The sequence below is a fragment of the Bos indicus genome, chromosome 4 (assembly GCF_029378745.1).
Source record: "Bos indicus isolate NIAB-ARS_2022 breed Sahiwal x Tharparkar chromosome 4, NIAB-ARS_B.indTharparkar_mat_pri_1.0, whole genome shotgun sequence".
NCBI lineage: Eukaryota > Metazoa > Chordata > Mammalia > Artiodactyla > Bovidae > Bos > Bos indicus.
Genome location: NC_091763.1, coordinates 57,692,318 through 57,713,292, shown reverse-complemented (window position 1 = coordinate 57,713,292; position 20,975 = coordinate 57,692,318). Strand labels below are relative to the sequence as shown.

The 20,975-nt window shown below is 38.7% G+C and overlaps 1 protein-coding gene across 1 annotated transcript in view; it reads right to left on the bottom strand.

Annotated features, from left to right (window-relative positions):
- Positions 1–20,975, bottom strand: part of IMMP2L (inner mitochondrial membrane peptidase subunit 2) — a 956,525-nt gene that overhangs the window by 346,674 nt on the left and 588,876 nt on the right. The gene's annotated exons all lie outside the window — the stretch shown is intronic.

The window sequence follows — 20,975 nt, the reverse complement described above, 5'->3', positions numbered from 1 at the left end:
CCGACTCTGTGCAACCCCATAGACAGCAGCCCACCAGGCTCCCCTGTCCCTGGGATTCTCCAGGCAAGAACACTGGAGTGGGTTGCCACTTCCTTCTCCAATGCATGAAAGTGAAAAACGAAAGTGAATTCGCTCAGTTGTGTCCGACTCTTCGCCACCCCATGGATTGCAGCCCACCAGGCTCCTCAGCCCATGGGATTCTCCAGGCAAGAGTACTGGGGTGGGTTGCCATTGCCTTCTCCAGGCATATATATATTGCCTGGAGTCAAAATTGTTTCATCATTATGCTATCTCTCATATAGGTTAAAAAAGAAGAAAACTAGATACAGTGTTTCTTATTAGCAAGAATACTTACACTGTTTCATACAGGAGCTCTTTATTTTGGAAAGTAGCTCTTTTCAAAATTAATGTTCCAACCTATACACCAAGCTAAGACTGAGATCACCCAGAGAGAACAAACATATACATATCATGAGATGATAAAGTTCTGGGAAACTATTTAAATCTAGCATACACATCACCAACATACAAAACAATTAATCACATTCAATCAGAGTACAGTTGCCTCAAATAGGCAGATACTTAGTCTACACAGTTCACCTCTTACTAATGTCCCTGTACAGAGAGCCACAATTATGAATGGCCTGATCAGCTTCTTTTCTGAAAAAGCCTAGTCTCCTGCAATTAAACTGTTACTAAAGGACTCCTTTATTCCTTTATTCAGATTTGATAATAAGACAACCACTCAAGAGAATGCAACTGTACTCTTTGAAAAGAAGGTCTTCTTTTCTAGTCACTAAATGCTAAAAACTGCCCTTCAGAATAATCCTTTCTAGCTTTAGGATGCATGTGAACTAAACTAACAGATGGATCACTACTCAGTGAACAACATAATATGAAGCAGATCATGGAAACAAATTTCAGCTTGGGCAGTGATTTTTTTAAGTTCTTAAAGTCACAGACCCCTTGGTCAAGTGACCAGCGACCACTGAGCTGCTCTCCTCCCTGTACGTACACTTTCCCTCTCCTGACTCTCAAGGGGATCGTCCAGGTCTGAGTCTGGGAGCATGCCATGCACATGTTTTAGGCTGAGTTTTGGCTACAGCTCACACATGGTTTAGGAAAGACTTAATTGTTGCTGTCATCTAATAAATCTACACTAGTGATGATACATAGATTTGACTTTGAATGCCAAAACAAATAAAAAAATAATGACATGGAAAAGATAATAAGGACAATTGATTCAGTGAGAAAAGAAAAAAAAAGTGTACAATGACATTTACAAAGATGGATAAGGCCATAACAAAGGAAAAATGATGACATTTGTATCATATATTTTGTCTTTGCATTGTGTAAAGGGCTTTCTTTTTCCATATGCTCATAGACTTTTAATATTAGAAGTGATTTTTAAAAAACAGCTGAATCCCCTAAAGTAAAAGCACAGTTCCCTACAACAGCTATTTACTTTAACATTTACTCATTCACAAGATATTTAGTAAACACAAATCTGACAGATACAATATTGGGGGAAGCATATTTTCCTGCTTTTTTGTTTCTTTCAAGATCAATAGTTTCTTACTTCTCCTTTTGTCTTATCAGCTGTACCTTTTCAGTCTCCTTTGCTGACATGTCCTCCTCCCCATGACCTCTAAACGTTAGAGTTCCCCAGGACTTAGGCCTCATATCTCTCTTCAGCTGTACTTACTCCACAGTTAACCCCATCCAGCGCTGTGTGTTTAAATGCCATTAACAGATATATATGTACACATATGTCTACATATATACATACACAACTTTGTCAGTACATACATACATGTGTCTGCATGTATATAAATACATTCATTCTCAACTTCTCTGAATTCAAATTCATACATCCAACTGTCCACTTGTTATCTCTGCTCGGATGTATCCTACATATCAAAAACCTAACGTATTCTTAATGAAGCCTGACTTCTCACTTTCCACCCTGTTCCTCAGTCTTCTCTTCTGGCCTTGCAAACTGCAGTTAACAACTCCATCCTTCCAGACTATAAATCTTAAGGCATCATTGGCTCTTCTCTTTCTCTCTCACTAAATATAATTTATCAGCAAATTCTGTTTGCTCTCTCTTCCAAACACATCCAGAACCCAACTACTTTTCACCACCTCTCCTACCACTGGCCCTTCCAGACTACTATAAGAGTCTCCTGATCCTTTTTGCTATTTTTTTCTCTTGCCTCTCTCTGTTCTCAATTCTCAGCGTAACACCAGTGTGAATCTTTCATCAGGCCAGATCTGTATATTCTTTTGCTGACATCCACCAATGGTTTTTAAGGCCCTACACATTATGACTCCCTCCCTGACACTTGCCTGAAGTCACCTTCCGTCTACCTTCACCTGATCTAGGGTTGCTGTTCTCTGTGCAGAGAAAAGATTGCCCCTGTCTCAGGGGTTTGGCACCTGATGGTCCTGCCAGTGACAAACTGGCGCTTGCCAAGGGCCTTTGTCACCTGCCTCTGTGGGGACTGAATCTGTGTCCCTGCAGCTGTTGACTTCTGACACACCCTGAAGGGAGTTCAGGGTGGAAACTACAGCACTTTGTGCTCCAAGAAAACTGGTGAAACAGGTCCTTACATTGATATTTTCAGGAACCGATTTCATGTGCCCAATCCTTGCATCTGCTCATGTCTAGAAAAGCACTGAATCCCTTCAAGGTGACATCAGCTCCTTGTGACTAGTAGAAAATCTTTTGTAAGATAAGCGTTGATTGCAGGTACTCCCCCTTCACCAAAATCACATATACACTGACCTTCCCCCTGCCTCCCTGGAGCGGTCTCTCAGAGCTCTCTGCGGTGTTATTTCCTGGGCTGCAGTCCTCATTTTGCCCCAAATAAAATTTAACCAGCAAATCTCACACTGTGCATCTTTTTTTAAGTCAAGTCCCTTTGTCTAGATCACTCTTCCTCCAGGATGTCTGCACAATCCCCTCTCTCATTTGCTGCAAATCTCTGGTCAAATGTCACCATATTAGAAAGTCTTCCATGACAGTCACATAAAAGATGCCCATTCCATGCTTCTGGGCACCTATCCCTGTTGTACCTTAATTTTCTCCATAACACTTGTAGACCCACACAACTATATGTAGACACACACAAGCGTTGCCATTACTGTTTATGTTTCTTCCTCCATCTCTACATAAACACAAAACAGTGTAGGTTACATGTTGACAGAGACTTGGACCGGGTGAGTTTACTGCTGTATCCTCAGTGGCTAGAATGATGCCTGGCACATAGTCAGAACTCAAAACGATTCGTTGAATGAGTAGAGAGTAGGAAATAAACACGTGGGAAAGTCCAGCAGTTACAATGGAAAGACCCAATACTGGCCTGTCTTGAGTTACAAAGAGGGAGTCAGAGTTTTCAGAAGTGAAATAGCGTATTTTTAAAGCAGGTATATGCACTGATCTTGTACCACTTTGGGTCGCTGTAGCAGTGAATTATTTATGAAGAACCCTCCCCTACAGACTAGTCTCATTTACAGTGATTGCTCTCATATAGAAATTTCTTCGGCATGTATGATCTATAACACAGAATCTAATGTTTACTTCAGTATTATTTTCTGTGTTTTTCTGATTGTTCTTTTAATAAGATCAGTAAGTATTTATTGTTTATCTACTAGGTGCCTGCCATAACAATCTGCCAGAGTAATTCTCTCTAAAAACAAAATGAAACCAAACCTTGATTATCTGCCCTTATCAAATTGTTCTAGATAAGAAGATTGTACTGTTGCAAATCAGGTTTTTACTTCACCAAAACGGGTGTCCTATTTATTTGGTAAAAAACTGTAATTGCAAGAATTTCATTAACGCTATAATAGCAAATCAATTTAACTTCAGATTATATACAGCATATATATGTTTCTCAGTCTTTTTTATTATTATTTTAGTTGTGATCAAAACAATTTTCCTAAGATTTTAAACTCCATGAGGGTAGCAACTTTGTGGTGCTCAGGGCACCCAACAGAGGACCTCACGCAGGGGTGTGTGTGTGTGTGTGTGTGTACACGCTCAGTCATGTCCGACTCTTGCGACTTCATGGATGGGAGCCTCTCAGGCTCCTCTGTCCATGGACTTTTCCGGGTAAGAATACTGGAGTGGGTTGCCATTTCCTTTTCCACAGGATCTTCCCAATTCAGGGATCAAAGCTGCATGTCTTGCATCTCCTGCATTGGCAGGTGGATTCTTTACCACTGTGGTGCCTGGAAAGCCACCTCACACACAGAAAACACTAAAAAAAATGCCAGTAATGATAAACCCCGGCATGAGACACAGATTAAAAAAGAGTATCTTGAAGATGAAATATTTCCAATTTAAGCTGTTACTATGTGAAACATCAAAATTTTGATGAACTGAAAAGCTACATGTTATATTTTACTTTAACCATATTTAATTTTGCGTCTGTGTTCAGTCTGTCTCCAAAGTGAATAAGAAGAAAAAGTTGACTTTTGAATCTAAAGACTCACAAAGCCACTCTCACTTATATTCATATTCCATTCTGGAAAAAGGATTTCGGTTTCTCGGAACATCCTGAGTAGATGAAAAACAAATGCTGTGGTTTTGAAAGCACTGTAAAAGCAAAGAAGAGAAATTAAACAAAGGCTCTGAACCTTATTTGTGTTCTGTTAACACCGCTTCAAGGCAACATTTTTATTTTTAAATGTATGCCTTCATTTACTCAGGAAATTAAGAAATGAACTCCCTGTGCCAGTGTCCCACTATTAAAACAACCTAGCCATGGGCTGATTTACAATGGGCTCCTAATTGAACAGTTATGGTTTTAACTATATCAGCGTATCTGCAGGTTCCTTAGATAAATATTCTAAGCATTTCCCATAGATTTCATAGGCAGAGTAAAGAGAGCCTTGGAGCAGACAAGATTTTCTAGAATACTTACCATGTCATTGGGCTTATTTTTCTTAGTTATATCTCATTTCTGACACATAGTTTCAAAGACCTGCTATCCAAAATATAAATGTTTTCATTAGCACCAAAAAAGGTTTTAGAGAAATCATAGAGTCTTATGTCTTCAGTAACGTAGCAGATATTTTAGTTTAACAATTATTTGTACGGAGACAGAGCTTTCTCCCTGTTATACTGGTTCTTTTTCCTTCTAGCACCAAAAATCATATTTAATCATTTTAGTGAGTTCTTCCTCTATATTCACATGGCAGTTTATTCACTTAGATAACCTTTAGACTAGAAAAATATAAACAACCAAGGAGTGCATGCTCACAGATATAAGGGATCAAACATGGATACTTAAAAATATCAAAAAATGAATTCTTTATAATTCTATAAAGAATCTATAACTTGACTCAGCATGCTGACCTCAGAAAGACTTCCTCCTGATAAAGTTTATAAAAATTTTAGAGTTGGAAGGGAGCCTCCAGGTTTCAGCCAGACAACAATTTGACACAGAAGAAGATTGTGGTTTGTGGGCATCTGATGGATAAGGTCACAGAGCCAGCTGGGTCTTTAACTCCAGGTACACTGAGAAAAATCAGATAAGTGAAGCTCATTCTAGGTAGGGCACAGGGTGGGTTCAGTGAGTATAACAGCAGAGTTGTAAGCACCGCCCATATTTCAAACAAACAAAGAACACTCAGGGCTCAAGACTTCAAATGGAGGGCAATTTCAACTGAAACAAATTGGAGATATGGCTTCAAAGCTGATTACTTAATAAGGCTGTCAGAGTTACAAAAAAAAAAAAGTCAAGAGGTAGGTGCAGGCATTGAATGTGTCCCTAGGATGAGATGTGGCAGGTGACCCATCAGCACAGAAGGCAAGAGAGTGCTCCACAGATCAGTAGATGACGGTGACAACTAGGAACGGGCTGCAGGAGTGAGCGGTTTTGATGAGGGGTAGAGATGGGAAGATGGGCAGTGACTGCAGAAGAAAGAAAAATATCCACCAAAGAGGACTTGCAAATTCATGGGTCCAGTGATCTGTGTAAAGAGAGTCAGTAGCGTGCTGGGTTAATCACATTGTGAAACTGAATTTTAAATGGACTTCCATTTGCTGAGAGCAGTGTTCATTAATACGTAATTCAGTCTTGACACTCTTAACTGTTGACCAAACCGTATACCTGGAGAAAAATGCTCTTGCATTTTTCCTGAAGCCACATGCACCCAAAACAGATAGGTATATGTGCTATCATTAAAGAAGAAAATACTCATAAAGACATTTGCTCAAGAAACATTTTCCTTCAGGGATGGATCACATATGAAAAACAGTTTGCTTGTTCTATTATCCCTCTGAAAGGAAACCTGGGAGTGGGAGGTAATACAGGATGAATCTAGGGGGTCCTTTATCCTTCTTTTGTGGGCCAGGATCATTTCCAATGGTTCAGTAATTACACTTCTGGCCAAGATGTTTCCTTGGCATGATCTGCGAGTCTGCAACTTTGCTGCTTGGCAAGGAATGAATTTTGGCACCGTGTTGTATTAAAGACTGAAGCAGCTAAGAAAGAGTGTCAAGTGATTAAATTCTCCATAAAGAATGAATGGATGAATAAGTAAATGAACAAAAGAAGAAACTCTTCATTGCTTGTGTGATTTTGGTGGGTTATAAATTAATTCTCACCAGGAAGAAAGTATGCCTGGCGTTTGGAAGAGTATGACAAAAGCTTGGAACCGCTGTGTCTCTGGTGAGAGAAGCAGAGCAAAAAAATTTCATGATCACTACTTCCTTTCATGAACATGTCCCTCTGGAACTCTGAAGACTGGGAAGTTTATAACTGGAAATGGCTTTTCTAGTCATTTCTACTTATGTGTGGGACAGCAAGAGAGCAAGTATGTCAATTCTTAAAGCCTCCTGCCTATGCTGGTAACACAGGTACTGAGCGAGTTAGAGCAGGAAAAGACATGCAAGGAAAGAAGATTATATTAAGAAGATGGAATGCAATGCAGATCAAAGGGACAGGAACAAAAGAAATGTCTATAGTTATTTCAGTTAATATTTTATCTAGCTAATTCTAACACATAACACTTCTGATGAGATGTACAAACACGAGTTTTCAGAGTAAACAATACAATTATTTCCATTATTATTTTGAATGTATATTATGTGCTTCCTTTAGGAAACTTCAGTACCTCATACCATATGGCAATTACCCTCAGAAATATCTCACAACAGAGGTAATGGTACCTCAATAATGCAGCTAGTAAAATAAGAGCAAATGCATATTTCATAGAGGCATGCATACATCCATTTCCTCTATTTTATAGTTTCTCAATTTACAGGAAAGGTATTCACTTATAGTAATATTTATATGATACTAACATTGAGACAAATCAAGCCTAAGTTGAAAAAGACATATTTGACACTGAAAAAAGTTTAAACAAACCTTAATAGGGATTAAGCTTAAAAGTGATTAAGTGAAAAAGTTTAAACAAGCCTAAATAGTGATTAAGAAGGTAAATATATGATTAGAACTAATATATATACATAAAATGTATGACCTAAATCAAATCCCTTATGATTATACAGTGGAAGTCAGAAATAGGTTTAAGAGCCTAGATCTGATAGAGTGCCTGATGAACTATGGAATGAGGTTCGTGACATTGTACAGGAGACAGGGATCAAGACCATTCCCATAGAAAAGAAATGCAAAAAAGCAAAATGGCTGTCTGGGGAGGCCTTACAAATAGCTGTGAAAAGAAGAGAAGTGAAAAGCAAAGGAGAAAAGGAAAGATATAAACATCTGAATGCAGAGTTCCAAAGAATAGCAAGAAGAGATAAGAAAGCCTTCTTCAGCGATCAATGCAAAGAAATAGACGAAAACAACAGAATGGGAAAGACTAGGGATCTCTTCAAGAAAATCAGAGATACCAAAGGAACATTTCATGCAAAGATGAGCTTGATAAAGGACAGAAATGGTATGGACCTAACAGAAGCAGAAGATATTAAGAAGAGATGGCAAGAATACACATAAGAACTGTACAAAAAAGATCTTCATGACTCAGATAATCACAATGGTGTGATCACTCACCTAGAGCCAGACATCCTGGAATGTGAAGTCAAGTGGGCCTTAGAAAGCATCACTATGAACAAAGCTAGTGGAGGTGATGGAATTCCAGTTGAGCTATTCCAAATCCTGAAAGATGATGCTGTGAAAGTGCTGCACTCAATATGCCAGCAAATTTGGAAAACTCAGCAGTGGCCACAGGACTGGAAAACGTCAGTTTTCATTCCAATCCCAAAGAAAGGCAATGCCAAAGAATGCTCAAACTACTGCACAATTGCACTCATCTCACACACTACTAAAGTAATGCTCAAAATTCTCCAAGCCAGGCTTCAGCAATATGTGAACTGTGAACTTCCTGATGTTCAAGCTGGTTTTAGAAAAGGCAGAGGAACCAGAGATCAAATTGCCAACATCCACTGGATCATAGAAAAAGCAAGAGAGTTCCAGAAAAACATCTATTTCTGCTTTATTGACTATGCCAAAGCCTTTGACTGTGTGGATCACAATAAACTGGAAAATTCTTCAAGAGATGGGAATACCAGACCACCTGATCTGCCTCTTGAGAAATTTGTATGCAGGTCAGGAAGCAACAGTTAGAACTGGACATGGAACGACAGACTGGTTCCAAATAGGAAAAGGAGTTCGTCAAGGCTGTATATTGTCACCCTGTTTATTTAACTTATATGCAGAGTACATCATGAGAAATGCTGGGCTGGAAGAAACACAAACTGGAATCAAGATTGCCGGGAGAATTCTCAATAACCTCAGATATGCAGATGATATCACCCTTATGGCAGAAAGTGAAGAGGAACTCAAAAGCCTCTTGATGAAAGTGAAAGTGGAGAGTGAAAAAGTTGGCTTAAAGCTCAACATTCAGAAAACGAAGATCATGGCATCTGGTCCCACCACTTCATGGGAAATAGATGGGGAAACAGTGGAAAACAGTATCAGACTTTATTTTTCTGGGCTCCAAAATCACTACAGATGGTGACTGCAGCCATGAAATTAAAAGACGCTTACTCCTTGGAAGGAAAGTTATGACCAACCTAGATAGCATATTAAAAGCAGAGACATTACTTTGCCAACAGAGGTCTGTCTAGTCAAGGCTATGGTTTTTCCTGTGGTCATGTATGGATGTGAGAGTTGGACTGTGAAGAAGGCTGAGCACCGAAGAATTGATGCTTTTGAACTGTGGTGTTGGAGAAGACTCTTGAGAGTCCCTTGGACTGCAAGGAGATCCAACCAGTCCATTCTGAATGAGATCAGCCCCTGGGATTTCTTTGAAAGGAATGATGCTAACGCTGAAACTTCAGTACTTTGGCCACCTCATGCGAAGAGTTGACTCATTGGAAAAGACCCTGATGCTGGGAGGGATTAGGAGCAGGAGGACAAGGGGACGACAGAGGATGAGATGGCTGGATGGCATCACTGACTCAATGGACGTGAGTCTGAGTGAACTTCGGGAGTTGGTGAAGGACAGGGAGGCCTGGCGTGCTGCGATTCGTGGGGTCGCAAAGAATTGGACACGACTGAGCGACTGATCTGATCTGAATAAATTTTATAAATATTTTATTGTATATATACACATATGTATGCATATAACATATGTGGCAGCTACTCTGGAATTTTAGGTAAAGTTAGGTGGCTATGTGTATGTGGGGTCACAGTGTTAAGTTTGCAATGACCTGGTCCACTACCTTTCAATTACAGATTTATCTGCCAAAGCTTTATCCTTTATCTTACAGATAAGGAAAGGGAAGCTTAGAGAACTTGTTCAAGCCTCCTTGGATGACAAAAAATAATAAATATACTAAGTCACTGTAAGAAAATTTGCAGTTAGGAAGAGGACAGCGTTCCCTATGCTTACCTGCACTGCTGCTTTTTTTCATTCAACACACTTTGATCGCATGCCTAACGGAGTATACATCGCATTCGGTGGGCACAAGGGCTACAGCAGTGGGCTAGACTGACAAGATTTCTGACCTCAGGAAGCACACAGTTCACTGGGAGATACAGATTAGCAGAGAGGCAGTTAGAAGAACCTGAGATCAAGGCTATCAGAGGTGTAAGTAAATGACAGTAGATGAGATTGCTGGGGTGAACACGTGCCAGACTGCAGAAGGCTTGTGAGACATGCTAAGAGGATTAGTATTCAAGAGCAACTGAGAATCACGGAAGAATTTTAAGAATGAGGTTGACACGAGCAAAGTATATTTTAGGACAATGACTTCTAATTGAAGTAGGCAAGTCAAGGCAGGTAGAACAATAAGAAAAATGCTACTATGGTACTTAAAGACAGAACATGGCATCTTTGCTAAGGAGAGTGATAGCCGGGATAGGGAAGTGGTTTTAGAATTTTGGAGGTAAAACTGAAATCATCTGGTGATGGGACGTGATGTGTGAGGGAGATAAAGACTGAGGAATGGTATCCAGGAACTTGTTTTAATTAAGCGGGAGACAGTAAGTCATTCACACACAAAAATATACACAGGAGGAGAAAGAAAGATTTTTGAGATTAGGCTATGCCTCGCTCCAAATTAACGCTTCCCACATAATACTCACATATACACGCCTGCAGACAAGTGGGGGAAATAATCCATTTTACTTGCAAAGTAACCTAAGTCCCTGTAACTTGAGCATTATTAGAGAGTTAAATCTTAATTATGCATATCTCTTATTCAAATTTAGATTGCAGATTATCTTAGCATATTAGGCTTAAAATAGCTTTTAAAAAAAGCTATTTTTTTTAAGCAAAAAGCAAATCACATTCACTCCTTTGTAGCTCTGCATCCTACTAAGAAAATTCTTGAAAGAAGGACGTGTAAATCATTTCCTCAGGGGGTTAAGCCATGAAAATCAGACATATTTCCAGCTTTTCTTGAGTCATATATTCATGATAAAGCTTCATTATTTTGCTGCAATTACCTTTCAGAACTGTAGGCACACTCATAAGCAGATATAAACAAAAATTGCATTTTAAATGTAAATATAAATGACTCGGGTTAATCTTTGAATTACTGACCTCAGTTTTTATAATCAAAAGTTGACTGTATATATATATATATATATATATATATATATATATATATATATATATGAATGTGTAAACGGTTTTTGAAATAACTTCTCGAATAGGACACTAATAGCACAAGAAACAGAGCAAAAACTGACAAATCGGACTATATCAAACTTAAAAGCTTATGCATCAAAGGGCACAATCAACAGAGTGAAAAAGAAAACAGAACAGGAGAAAATGTTTGCAAGTCATAAATCTGATAAGTGGCTAATGTCCACAATTTTAAAAGAATTACTACAACAAAAAAATCACATAATTCTATTTTAAATGGACAAAGAATTTGAGCAGACATCTCTCCAAAGATTATATAAAATGGTCAACAAGTTTATAAAAATATATAAAAAGCTCAGAGTCACTAATCATTAAAGAAATGCAAATCAAAAGAACAATGAGATATCATTTTACACCCATTAGGAAGGCACAATAAAAACAAACAGAAAACAGGTGTTGGTGAGGATGTAGAGAAACTGGAATCCTTGTGCACTGGGGGCACTGTTAAATGACGCAGTCGCTATGGAAGATACAGAAGTTCCTCAATAACTTAAAGATAGAGCTACTATATGATCCAGCAATTTCACTTCTGGGTATTTACACAAAATAATTGAAAGCAGGGTCTCAAAGAGACATTTGTACATTCATGTTTAGAGCGCTATTTTCACACTAGCCAAGAGGTGGAAGCTACCAAAATGTTTACTGACAGGAGACTGGAAAACAAAATGTGGTATGTACAAACAATGGAATATGATCAGCCTTAAAATAGAAGGAAATTCTGTCACAGGCTAATACATGGATGAACCTTGAAGACATTATGCCAAGTGAAATAAACCAGTCTTAGAAAGACAAACACTGTATAGTTCTACACATCTCAAGTAGTCAAATACAAAGAAACAGAAAGCAGAATAGCGGTTACCAGGGCCCAAGGGAGGAGGGCCAAAGGAAGTTGTTATCTAATGGGCATATTTCAGATTTACAAAGTGAGAATGTTCTGGAGACCTGTTTCACAATAGTACGAACATACCTAATGCCATTGAACTGTACATTTTAAAAAGGCTGAGATTTTTTAAACCTGTCAGTGTTATATTTTGTGCTTTTTACCACTTAAAAAAAAACACACATATTGTATGATTCTATTTATATGGACTGTCCAAATAGGCAAATCTATAGAAACAGAAACCAGATTAATAGCTGCCTAGGGTAGGGGAGATGGGAGGTCAATGGTGATGGCTGCACAGCTCTAAGTATATTAAAAACTGTTGAAATGTAAAGTTTAAAAAAGACTTTTGATGTCTAGTGATTGACATATGTGTCTTCTTCTTATACAGCCTCTTTTTCCTGCCAAAAATAGACTATTCAGTAATTCCAAACCATTCTGTACCCCCTTCAAACGATAAGAGATATAAAGTAGTTTTTCAAATACCTTATTAATTATTTTCTCTGAGTCACTGCATTCAACTCCCTAGGAATCCTAAGACAACAAACTAGAATGTAGCATTAATAATGCTGTGTTGAAAACAAAGCCATAATGCCAGAGAATTTCAAGGATAAAAATATGAAATCCTCTTGCCTGAGATTGTGCATTGCAAAAACAACTGTATGGATCAGTCAGCTTGACTAAGACGTTTTGACATCTTATTTCAACATCTAAAATTAAAACTACATCTTCAATTTGCACTAAAAGCCTTGTGTTTCATCTAGGTTAAACTCAGATAAAGATTTACTATGAAGAAGATTAGTTATAAGAATATTATTTGTATTCCCCTCTCAAATTTGAAAAAAGTTCAATAATTTGTAAATCTCCCAGAGTAATACGATAACTGTTTTGAGGATGTATTATGTTTACAATTTAATAACATTCTGAGCAGAAAAAAATAAAGTAGACATTTCACTAAAATGACAGCAATCACTTCATCTCAATAGACATTTCATAATGATGATAATTAATAGAACTTCAAATTCTATTTTCTAAATATATTTGCTTATTATAACTCTATTGCTGTTACTTATTTTCCAGTAATCTCAAAAGCCCAGATTAATGTAATATCTCTTGCTTTTAACAGAAATAATTATATGGGCCAGCTGGAAGGAAGGTTAGGTGTTTCTCAGTCTTGTGCCTGTAATTGCAAATACCACAGATCAGTGAGCAAAAAAGAAAAAAAAAGGAGGTTTAAACACCCCATCCTGGTTACAGAAATTGTCGTAGGTCCTCTTCATTTTACACTGTCCTTTCTTTTTACTCTGCATTCAGTTTACTTTCAAATGGACTTTATGTTTGATACAATGCCTTCCTTATCATTCCTACCACAGGTGAAGGTCTCTTTGGTTCTGACCTTTGATGCTGTGCTCATATTCTCTACACCAAGAGCTCCAACTCAGACCCCGGCGTAGTCCTCTACGCAGGGCTCAGGCAGCTTTAGACAGCCCCCTAAAAGGTAGAGAGACATTGCAGGAACCACCAGGAGAACAGACCCAACAGAAACAGTGTCAAAGAAAACAACCACAGAACAGAAAGAAAGGTTCCTGACTTCAGAAAAAAATTCTCAATTAAACAAAGGCTTATTTTCCCAAAGCAAGAAACCCACTTAACCATATCTTTGGGACAAACTGTTATTTTGTGAAATGAAAGAGACAAGAATCTTTAACGCCTTTAGACTCATACGGAATATTGATCACATGCAAGTTACAGCTATTCTTAAACTGTTTGCTTTTCTGTTTTTTCAAATCTGAGGCAGCATCATTATTCTACTATTATTTGAGCTCAAGGTCTTTCTCAGAAGTAGGAAAAATCTAATAATTGTCTACAAGCACATTATGCTGAGAGGTAGCAAGACAATTTTCATTGCTACAGAGCCAGCTTGGATGTTCATTAAAAGTACCAGGCAGAGCGTGGGACCCAGTATTAATGGGACACAGTGTTGTTAGCAGGTCTCAGAAACAAGCACTGATACTGAATGCAAATTGTGCATGATAACATAAACTGGACTCTCTAGACTGTTCACTGACAAAGGGTGAAATTGGGTGTAAAAGATGGGCACCGAAACACAGGGAAGTTTCTAAAGAAAAGAAGTATTTAACCTCAGGCTGTTCCATTGTTAAGACCTTAAAAAGCAGACACACTTTCAATAATGACTAACATATAGCACTTGGTATGCACCAGCCACAATTCTAAGTACTGTGTGTGTGTGTGTGTGCGTGTAAGTCTCTCAATCATGTCCTACTCTTTGTGACCCCATGGATTGTAGCCCACTAGCATCCTCTGTCCATGGAATTCTCCAGGCAAGAATACTGGAGTGGTTTGCCATTTCCTTCTCCAAGTACTTTGCATGTACTCATTTAATCATCAAACAACCATTCCAACAGTCCTAGAAGGTAGGTACTATTGCTCCCATTTCACATTAAAAAGAAAAAAAATAAGGTTCAGAGTAGCTCAATGACTTGCCTGCTATTATACAGCTAGCCAATGGAGAAACTAAAATTTGAATTGCATAGTTTGGCTTCAGAGTCCATGCTTTTAATCAAGTTTTTTTTAATTGCATATTTTCCCACAAGTATTAGTGTTCTTTATAAATATCCATTTCACAGTGGCATCAATTTATTTTTTAATTACATGGATTACACTTACACATACATGGCTCAATCTTTCTAATAAACATGCTTGGTCAATTAATACTGTCAACTGTGTTAGTTTAATATGCTCAGACTAGCAGGGATGTAGACAAGTTAAATGCTGTTGTCCACTGTGATTACAAGTTATTTTGTTCCTAGATACCACACTGATAGTTCCGCTCTTTCAAAGAGATGACTACTGTCTTTGTATTCTGATTACCCAGTATAAACAATAAATGTGTTGAATGAGCATAGAAGGTAAATAAATCAACTCTACACAAAGGAAATGTCTGGCTGCACAGAAGGGCCAGCACACTGTGGAAAGAGGAGGAAGGAGCAACTCTTAATGGAGAGCTCCTCCCTGCTGCCTTTATTTCCCTGCTCTATGATGGTCTCCAGGGCCCAGGTTCTGTATTCCTGCAGGGCTGCAGAGGAGTTCAGAAAAGGGGGTGGCACCCCTGGCAGGGAAGCAGCTGCTGCTGAGTCACCCCCCATCTGGGAGCAATGGCAGGAGGGAGGCACCGGGAAGAGGGTCGAGGGGGAGGCAGGCAGCAAGGCCTCCCCCCTCTTTTTCAAAGAACTAAGAAGTCAAAATGAAAGAAAAAGGATTTCACCTCCTTTTACTCAGGGTCTTCAGTCTTTCTTTGAAAATGATGTTAGAAAGGAAAAGGCAGAGTTGAAAGGGAACACGGAAGAAAGTCAGATTCTTGCCTAGAGAGTTAAAACGTTTCAAGAGCCAGTGTAAATCAGCAGTTAATGCCTTTGGAAGGAACACGCTACCACTGGGTACTGGAAATTGGCCTGCTGACACTGTTAATTATTCCCAGGGAAAAAAAAAATATTGCATGGAAGGACATAAATTGAAAAGAAACTCAATGACCTTCCTTCCCTCTGCTTTCCTGATTCATACTTTCACCTTTTTCTGAAACACTGCCACACATCTCCAAAATGCCATCTTTCCCACAAAGCTTTTCCTGATCAGTGGAATAACACACAGTCTAGGAAGCCCTTGGCTGTCCCTTGCATATTCCATTCACTTATTCAGTGTACATTTATTGCATGCTTGCCATGTGCCAGGCAGCTTTGTAGACACTGGTGATCCAGTGAGAACAAAACAGACACAAATTCCTGCATTCAGGGAACTTAGATTCTACTACAGTATATTTTGTATTAAATTGTAGTTGCTATACTTTGTATTACATATTTTATAAGTCTCTTACTGGACAGTAAACTTGTAACAAGCATCTTTTATATTGCTTATATTTTTGAATTCTCACTGTACCTACAAGGCTGTCTTACACAGAGCAGGCATTACTTTAAAAAAAAAAATTGAGTTCAACTTTTTGAAATCAAAAGGAAATCTCTATTTCCCTACAGTATTAGAACATGTACTTTTGATAGGTTTCCAAGAGAGTATCTTACCTGTGTATTTGGTATAGATCTCGTCAAGAAAATTAGAGATACCGAGGGAACATTTCATGCAAAGATGGGCACAATAAAGGACAGAAGTGGTAAGGACCTAACAGAGGCAGAAGATATTAAGAAGAGGTGGCAAGAATACATAGAGACTTATACAAAAAAGATTTTCATGACCCAGATAACCATGATGGAGTGATCACTCACCTAGAGTCAGACATGCGAAGTCAAGTGGGCCTTAGGAAGCATCACTATGAGCAAAGCTAGTGGAGGTGATGGAATTTGAGCTATTTCAAATCCTAAAAGATGATGAGGTAAAAGTGTTGCACTCAATATGCCAGCAAATATGGAAACCTCAGCAGTGAGTGGCCATAGGACTGGAAAAGGCCAGTTTTCATTCCAATCCCTAAGAAAGGCAATGTCAATGAATTGTTCAAACTAAAGCACAATTGCACTCATCTCACACACTAGCAAAGTAATGCTCAAAATACTCCAAGTGAGGCTTCAACAGTAAGTGAACCGTGAACTTCCAGATGTTCAAGCTGGTTTGAGAAAGGGCAGAGGAACCAGAGATAAAATTGCCAACATTTACTGGATCATCAAAAATGCAAGAGAGTTCCAGAAAAAACATCTACTTCTGCTTTACTAACTATGCCAAAGCCTTTGACTATGTGGATCACAACAAACTGTGGAAAATTCTGAAAGAGATGGGAATACCAGACCATCTGACCTGCCTCCTGAGAAACCTATATACAGGTCAGGAAGCAACAGTTTGAGCTGGACATGGAACAACAGACTGGTTCCAAATCAGGAAAGGACTACATCAAGGTTATATATTGTCACCCTGCTTATGTAACTTATATGCAGAGTACATCATGAGAAATGCTGGACTGGATGAAGCACAAGCTGGAATCAAGATTGCCAGGAGAAATATCAGTAACCTCAGATATGCAGATGACACCACCCTTATGGCAGAAAGTGAAGAGGAACTGAAGAGCCTCTTGATGAAAGTGAAAGAGGAGAGTGAAAAGTTGGCTTAAAACTCAACATTCAGAAAACTAAGATGATGGCATCTGGTCCCATCACTTCATGGCAAATAGATGGGGAAACAGTGGAAACAGTAGCAGACTTTACTTTTTCGGGCTCCAAAATCACTGCAGACGGTGACTGCAGCCATGAAATCAAAAGACACTTGCTCTTTGGAAGAAAAGCTATGACCAACCTAGACAGCATATTAAAAAGCAGAGATAGTACTTTGTCAACAAAGGTCCATCTAGTCATAGCTTTGGTTTTTCCAGTAGTCATGTATGGATGTGAGAGTTGGGACTATAAAGAAAGCTGAGCGCAGAAGAATTGATGCTTTTGAACTGTGGTGTTGGATAAAACTCTTGAGAATCCAACCAGTCCATCCTAAAGTGAATCAGTCCCGAATATTCACTGGAAATACTGATGCTGAAGCTGAAACTCCAATACTCTGGCCACCTGATGTGAAGAACCAACTCATTTAAAAAGACCCTAATGCTGGGAATGATTGAAGATGGAAGGAGTAGGGGACGGCAGAGGATGAGATGGTTAGATGGCATCACTGACACAATGGACATGAGTTTGAATAGGCTCAGGGAGTTGATGATGGACCGGGAGACCTGGAGTACTGCAGTCCATGGGGTTGCAAAGAGTCGGACACAACTGAGCAACTGAGCTGAACTAAACTGAACTGATTTGGTATAAATTCTCATAGTTTAGCACATACTGTTATTGATTTTTGCTAAGTTGTGTCTGATTTTTTGTGACCCCATGGAATGTACCTTGCCAGACTCCTCTGTCCACAGGATTTCCCAGGCAAGAATACTGGAGTGGGTTTCTATTTCCTTCTCCAGGGGATCTTCCCAACCCTGTGATTAAACCTGTGTCTCCTGCTTGGCAGGCAGATTCTTTACTACTGAGCCACCAGGAAAGCCCTTCACCACACATTCTAGACATTTAAAAGTAGATACATGTATACTTGGTCAGAGGAAAGGAAAGCCTTCATTTTTCTTTTCAGGATACTAAAAATGATGTGATAAAAACTTTTAAAGACATTATTATTGAGCTATTTCCAAAAGGGGTGTTTATTAAAATAAGTTAAAGGGAAGGGAGGGAGGAAGCAAGTTGAAAATTTGTGACTGACATAATTCAAATTATTTGCAAAGGAAATTTAAAAAGTGTGTCATGTGTTTCTTAAATTCCTGTTCATTTTGAAGAAGCATGACAATCTGAAATAATAAGAAGAGATGAAGTATTTCCTCATTTGACTGTAATCTCCAAAACCATCAAGTGCATTGAGGGAAACTGCAATATAATGAATACCTCTAATACACTGAAATCACTCATAAATTACATAGTAAGTTATCACACTACTGAGAGATATACTGCTCACTACAGATGATGAGTCTACAACACACCATTATTTACACCAGGAAACCACCATCGAATAGTGGCTTGAGGCTAGAGGGTACCTACTTCCTTGGGGGAGATAAAGCTCTTTCCATGATTCAACCCATCATTTCTGCCTCGTCTTCTCTCTCTTCTCTTTTCCTTTTGTATTCTATTTAGCAAATATTTTCATAAGCCTCAGAAAATTCTTTCTGCAACCAAGCAGGGTATAAATAAGAACTATTCTTCACAATTTGATTCCTCAGTCATCCTAATCCATCAAGAGCATTTCTTAAGTAGAATGACTTGTACTAAGCACTGTGCTATTCTCTTTCCAAATGAACTAAAAGTGGCCCTGTCCACCCCCAGAAAACTCCAGACTGAAGATACAGCCATTGTCTAAATCTCATTTTCCACACCAGTACAGGTGAGCCATGACCTTAGCTTTAACATATCCAAGGAGACTAGGGTGACAGGGACAAAGACAGACTGGTTGTAGAAGAACCTACAGCTCTCTGGCATCATAGTTTTAGGATTTAAGTGGCATCTTTAGCACGAAGACCCCCCACTGACCCAACAAAGGAAACAACGCCCAAGCCTAAAGCTTGGTTCACGTTGCCATTATGTTCTGAGAGATTCAGTGTCACGAGTCAATCTCTATACTTTTCTTTCTTTTTCCAATCTGGGGGTGTGGAGTTGAATAGGCTCTCCAGAGCACTGGGAGGAGATGGAACATTTTCCACTCTCTTCTCTTTAGACATTCTGAGATACCCTGTTCCCTTAAGAAATTAGGTGTTACCTGCTGTTGATGGGACTGTGTCATGCTCCTAGTGAGTGTTGGGGCAGCAAAAAAAAAAAGAAAAGAAAACACAGATCTAAAGTCAATAGAAACCTGCCCCTCCTCAAGGATGATCTATATCCTGTAGCTCCAGGACTCAAAACAGAAGCAGAGGGGTCACCAATTCATATCATGACATCCAATTTCTGGGTCACCAAATAAACTGATCCCTTCCCCAAAGCTCCATGGAACAGACCCAAGATGGCCTTTAAAAGCATACTGGAACTCTGATCAAAAATACATTTTGTTCATTTTTAATGCTGACCATCCTTTTTTTTATGGGAAAATGTTGCAAAGTTATACGAGAAAGACAGCAAACACACAAGGTAGATCCAGTCACTTCTGGGCTCTGAACCAGATAAAACACAAAATCACACTTGCTTCTCTGTATCAACTGCTCATGCCCTCCGTAGAAGAGAGAGACACAACATGTAGCAGTGAAGCTGTTGACAAGGCTACATGGTCACCGAAGACCCTGCGAATTTGCTGCTGTGGACACAGGATGTAGTGTGTGAAGCTGGGCCTGACGAAATTTCACATCTCTTTTAAAGTGCCCTGGAGGCAAGTTCTTGTTTACTTAGCATCTGCAGTAGTGTAAAAGTTCCCTAAAAGTGAACTCTTACGTTCACACATTTTCTATATCAGCTAAACCCATGCATACAGAATAATATTATTTCCTTATTAAATTGATACTTAGATATCCAAGTCCTTACAGCCTTAGTTAAAAAAAAAAAAAAAAATCATGTAGACTATGATATCTCAAAATGCTCCCTTTCAAACAAATAGAAATTTGGAACTTTATTCAAATCATAGGTTCTTAAACTTCACAACTTTTACGGGTGCTGTGGTTAATGTATGGACTTTAGAGGATGAAACCATCAGAAATAAACATGCAGTTCTATGGGCTCAAAGTCCATGACTCTGATCAAATCTGCAAGAGGGTAAGAGACTCCAAAAAGGTTAAGAATCACTAATTTAGAGATATGTGTGAATAGTCAAGGATATTTTCAATTGCAGAGAACTACTGCAATTTTGGTTGCCTATAAGTAATTCTTACCAAATTATCAGAGTTCCCAAATGAGAATAGAGACAGTTCCGAAATCTCATTGCTGTCACTTTCAGATTCATCTACGAGATTCCTTTAGCTCCTTCCACCCCATCACCCTTTGACTCCCACCACACACTCCATCTTGCGTAGCACTCTGAAATTTGTCAGTAACAGCATGTGGGGATTGTGTGATTTTCATCAAACCACTTGTCAAAAACTCAGATGCAGCAGACAGGTGGTATAAATGATCCAGTTTCATTGCCTGTAAGATGTGGTTAATGATGCTATCGATAAGTGAAGATTAAATGAGAAAAAAGGTTTCCTTTGGTAAAACTCAAAGTTTTATGTCAATACTAGGTATTTTACTATAAGAATTACTAGATCAAACCAGCTATTGTCCATGGCATAACCTAGAATGTTAGTGTTGAACGTAACATTTGTTATCCACAAAATTCAGAATGTTTCGCCACAAATACTAACAAATATGTGCTCTGATTTACATTGAATTGTTGGTACTGCCGTCGTTTTGACTTGATTTTTCTCAAATGGTAAAAGTACAGTTAAAATAGTGTCTCATCT